The following is a 5,481-nucleotide window of genomic DNA, read 5'->3' on the forward strand; positions in this document are numbered from 1 at the left end:
AGTACTAGCACTCCTGAAAGAAAGGATATTGCGGAGACATGGCTTAGCCACAGCCTGGGGGATGTTTCCAGAATGAGATTTTCACTTTGCAGCGGAGTGAGCGCTGATATGAAACTTCCTGGCAGATTAAAATTGTGTGCCGGACCGAGACTCGAACTCGGGACGTTTGCCTTTTGCGGGCAAGTGCTCTACCAACTGAGCTACCCAAGCACGACTCACGCCCCGTCCTCACAGCTTTACTTCTGCCAGTACCTCGTCTCCTACCTTCCAAACTTTACAGAAGCTCTCCTGCGAACCTTGCAGAACTAGCAGTCCTGAAAGAAAGGATATTGCGGAGACATGGCTTAGCCACAGCCTGGGGGATGTTTCCAGAATGAGACTTTCACTTTGCAGCGGAGTGAGCGCTGATATGAAACTTCCTGGCAGATTAAAATTGTGTGCCGGACCGAGACTCGAACTCGGGACGTTTGCCTTTTGCGGGCAAGTGCTCTACCAACTGAGCTACCCAAGCACGACTCACGCCCCGTCCTCACAGCTTTACTTCTGCCAGTACCTCGTCTCCTACCTTCCAAACTTTACAGAAGCTCTCCTGCGAACCTTGCAGAACTAGCAGTCCTGAAAGAAAGGATATTGCGGAGACATGGCTTAGCCATAGCCTGGGTGATGTGTCCAGAATGAGATTTTCACTCTGCAGCGGAGTGTGCGCTGATATGAAACTAGCTGGCAGATTAAAACTGTGTGCCGGACCAAGACTCGAACTCTGGACCTTTGCCTTTCAGGGGTGCTACTTCTGCAAGGTTCGCTGGAGAGCTTCTGTAAAGTTTGGAAGGTAGGAGACGAGGTACTGGCAGAAGTAAAGGTGTGAGGACGGGGCGTGAGTCGTGCTCGGGTAGCTCAGTTGGTAGAGCACTTGCCCGCGGAAGGCAAAGGCCCCGAGTTCGAGTCTCGGTCCGGCACACAGTTTTAATCTGCCAGGAAGTTTCTTATCAGCGCACACTCCGCTGCAGAGTGAAAGTCTCATTCAGTGTACTGCCTTTTCCGGCAGCCACCTCAGAGTATTTCGACACGACTGTATCACTACAGAGTAAAAAGAAGTGAGACAACAGTTGCATTCTGCCTCGCGTACGAGCCACGGAGCTGAATGCACAGCGCCGCCTTTGAGGCGTTGTGCGCGCGCTTACAGCGGAATGTGGCTAGCGCCGCGCCACCTAATATAGCAGACGGCACTGGCCGCTGCCCTTAGCTGCACGGCGATTGTTGGCCGCAGCGAGTGTTTTGCGCCGCCTGCAGCCGGAGGGCGCGGCGTGGCGCGTCCTGTGTCCCGCGTCGCAGGCCGCCAGGTCAGTGGCACGGCGCCATCAGCATGCAGCCGCGTTCCCGCTTTGTGTCTGGCACACGCTGCGCAGTTTCCAGGAAGTGGCGCCAGTTCTCGGCGCACTCGCGTACCTCACAAGTCACAGGTCGGCACGCAAGTGCACATCTGTCCGCCTCCGTGTCCTCGGGCTAGCGTAGCTGACCCGTAAAACACAAGCTGCGGCACGGGTAACACGAATGAATGAATGACTTTCTGAAGACTTTGAAAGGGATTAAACATCAACGAGGACGTCAGCCTCTTTCTTTCTTTAATAATTGACGCGTAAAGGTATTTGCGGGAAGAAAGTGACGGACTACCAAGTTCATTTTTGCAGTATCCAGAGGAAAGAAGTGACATTAGTAAAATTATACATATAAGATTGACGATTTTTGAGCATTTCAATAAAATATTGTTTTTTTTTTATTATTTCTTTTCGATTTGCTACTATAAGTTATGATATATAGAATTACGCATAAAAATACATATGTATTTCATTGGGTGCTATTCCACCCACCCTTTTTGTTAACGTCCTTCCAGTACACCTTGTGGGCGGCAGGGGGTTAATTCATATCGCTCCGTGATCAAGCATTCATACCTTATTTAGAATGGTTCAAATGGCTCTGAGCACTATGGGACTCAACTGCTGAGGTCATTAGTCCCCTAGAACTTAGAACTAGTTAAATCTAACTAACCTAAGGACATCACAAACATCCATGCCCGAGGCAGGATTCGAACCTGCGACCGTAGCAGTCTTGCGGTTCCAGACTGCAGCGCCTTTAACCGCACGGCCACTTCGGCCGGCCCTTATTTAGATTGATTTTACATGTGTAGCAGTGCAGAGAATTAATTGAGTCCACCAACAAATGTTTCCTATTAAATCTGTGGAGTAGTATGTCGCGTAGTTTGTTTCGCATGTCGCACATTGCCAAGAGTGCGTGGATCCTGGTTGCAGGCTGCGAGTGTGATGTCGTGCTACCCCGCGTATGCTCTGAAGGAATGGAACATTTCAGCCAAGAAGGAGTTAGCTTAGAAAACCCTCGTTCGACCGATACTGAGTATTTATCGTCAGTGTCGAACCCTTACCAGATAGGATGAATAGAGGAAATAGAGACGAACCAAAGAAGACCAGCACATGTTAAAATTTTTAGAGTGTACGTTTCCAGAAGTCAACTAATACAGCGTGATTCAACTGCCCCTACCGATTGGTTTTATGCAATCCGCAATGCCTTCAAATACCATAATGTGCAAGTTTTTCATATTCTCTCACTCGCTATGTGCAACCTACGACTTCTACAAAAAAATGTACAGGATTTCTTTTTAGAAAATGTAATGCAGTTAAATTTTTTGCTGTGATATGTCTTCGCTAGAGGCCGAAGTTTTCGAATTATTCAAGAAAAACGTACAAGAGAGAACTTTAAACGCGTTTTTCTTGAATAACTCGAAAACCGTGACCGCCAGCGAAAGCATATCCCACTAAAAAACTTAACTATATCAAATTTCTTAAAAAGATCCTGTTCAATTTTTTTGCATGACTAACGGGCTGCATATAGCAAGTGAGACTACAAATATTTCCCGTGTGATTTTCGAAGGCACTGTGTGTTGCATAAAGTCTATTGGTTAGGGGCATGGCCAGTGCCCTTTTTGAACACTTTGAAAGGGATTAAACATCAACGACGACGTCAGCCCCTTTCTTTCTTCAATAATTGACGCGTAAAGGTATCTGGGAGAAGAAAGTGACGGACTAACAATTTCATTTTTGCTGTATCCAGGGGGAAGGAAGTGACGCACTCGCAATCTGATTTTTACAGTAAAAAATGAGATGATCGTGTGGCATTGCCGGTAGGGGGGCCCATACCGGAGAAGTTCGGCCGTCGAGTGCGAGTCTTATTTCAGTCGGCGGCACATTGGGCGACTTTCGTGCCGGTGATGAGAATGAAATGATGATGAGGACAACACAACACCCAGTTCACGAGCGGAGAAAATCTCCAACCCTGCCGGTAATCGATTCCCGGGCCCGCTTCATGGGAGTCAAGCAGGTAACCACTCTGCTAAGCAGGCGGATATTTTTGCGGTATCATGTAAAACAGAGAACTAAAGAGGGCCGAGCGGTGACACCTCTACATGAAGTCAGCATAGCTATTGAGAATCTGTTAAGAAAAAATGGCTCCTAGCACTATGAGACTTAATATCTGAGGTCATCAGTCCCCTAGAACTTAGAACTACTTACACTTAACCAACCTAAGGAGATCACACACATCCATGCCCGAGGCAGGATTCGAACCTACGACCGTAGCAGTCGCGCGGTTCCAAACTGAAGCGCCTAGAACCGCTCGGCCACCATTGCCGGCAGAATCCGGTAAGAGTCAACGACGCTATTGAAACATTATTAGACTTCAATCATTTATTCTCAACGTTCACAAGTCGACGCTCGCCCGCACCAGCCTTGGTTATTGCTCCTTCAGCTGCGTATTGAACCCTACCTCACGTCCGTCGAGTCAGCTCAGCGTTTGCGCGCCCAGGAGGTGTCCAGCGACCCTAGAGCGGCGGCGGACTGCCAGCAAGCAGGCGCGGGTGTTTCGGGCTGGCTGCTGGAGTGTACTCGGTCCTACCCCGAATGACAACCCGTGATGACCCATCCGCAATGTACCTGGTGTCGGTAGTCGTGTGGTTGGTCGATCTCATGTCTACTCCTGGTAGGTATCAGCACCCAGCGGCGCCTGGGTATTGAACAGGGACGTGGACCCCAAGACGACCTGTTGTTGGCTGCAGCATTGAAGTCCGGTACTGGTAGCACTCTGTGATGTGGTGCTGTCAGAAGACAAATAGTTTCTCCGTCAGTAGACGGTAAGAATCGAGCGGCATGAAGTTCATCAGGTGACGACCTCGTCTGGAGTACATCTACGGCTAATTCGTAGACTGTGCTGAAACATCTAGGACACATCCACTACAGTATCGTGATCATGGAATCGAGTGCTATTATTGTGAATGCCATTGATCCCAATGATGACAGCTGGAGTATTTAAAGGGAGCTAGCGAGAGGCTACGACGCAAAGCAGTCAGCAGCTCGCGTTCTAGTGGCTAGCGTTGCTGCCTCTGGATCACGGGGTTCAGGGTTCAATTCCCGGCCAGTTGGGGATTTTCTCTGCCCCGGGACTGGGTTTCGTGTTTTCCTCATCACCTCATCATATCATCATCATCATCATCATCATCATCATCATCGTCATCATCATTCGTGATAGTGGCTAGATTGGTCTGACTGAAACATTGGAGCGTGAAAAGATTGGGACATTGTACGGGCACTGAAGACCACGTAGTTGAGCGCCCCACAAACCAAACATCATCATCACCATGACGCAAAGCTCGGTTTATAATGACCGCACATGCCCTCCTTACTCTGCTATATTCACTTAACAGGTTGTTAGCTGCTGTGTCCGTCCCCCGCTACGTTAGGTTATGAAATAGACACAGTCTCTTGTAACATGTCTTACGAGCTAACAAATATCCTTGTCGCGCTTCCTTTGATTTTATGTCACAGTTTTCTTTCTGCTGAACGCATGGCTTTCTAAAGTATCATCGCTCATGCGAAACTCAGCTTGCTACTTTCTCACATGATATGCTGCGAACAATGGACAAAGGGCAAGAGGCAGATTCCATATTTCTGTGCCGGCCGGGGTGGCCGAGCGGTTTTAGACGCTACAGTCTGGAACCGCGCGACCGCTACGGTCGCAGGTTCGAATCCTGCCTCGGGCATGGTTGTGGGTGATGTCCTTAGGTTAGTTAGGTTTAAGTAGTTCTCAGTTCTAGGGGACTGATCACCTCAGAAGTTAAGTCCCATAGTACTCGGAGCCATTTGAACCATATTTCTGTATTTCCGGAAAGCGTTTGACACGGTGCCCCACTGCAGGCTTTTAACGAAGGTACGAGCGTGTGGGATGAGTCACAGATATGTGAGTGGCTAGTCCACCTGCTTAGCTGAGTGCTAACATGCTTGCCTCCCATGCAGCGGGGCCGGGTTCGATTCCCGGCCGGGTTGGGAGATTTTCCCCGCTCGTGGACAGGGGGTTGTGTTGTCCTCATCATCATTTCATCCTCATCACCGGCAAGCAAGTCGCCCAATGTGGCGTCGA

The 5,481-nt window shown here is 49.2% G+C and overlaps 1 non-coding gene across 1 annotated transcript; it reads left to right on the top strand.

The window, feature by feature from the left end:
• Positions 1–882: 882 nt before the first annotated feature.
• Trnap-cgg (transfer RNA proline (anticodon CGG)) lies at positions 883–957 on the top strand. Its single transcript has one exon. It is a non-coding gene; the product is annotated as a tRNA-Pro (tRNA).
• The last annotated feature ends 4,524 nt before the right edge of the window (positions 958–5,481 follow it).

The sequence above is a fragment of the Schistocerca serialis genome, chromosome 6 (genome assembly GCF_023864345.2).
Source record: "Schistocerca serialis cubense isolate TAMUIC-IGC-003099 chromosome 6, iqSchSeri2.2, whole genome shotgun sequence".
Taxonomy (NCBI): Eukaryota; Metazoa; Arthropoda; class Insecta; order Orthoptera; family Acrididae; genus Schistocerca; species Schistocerca serialis.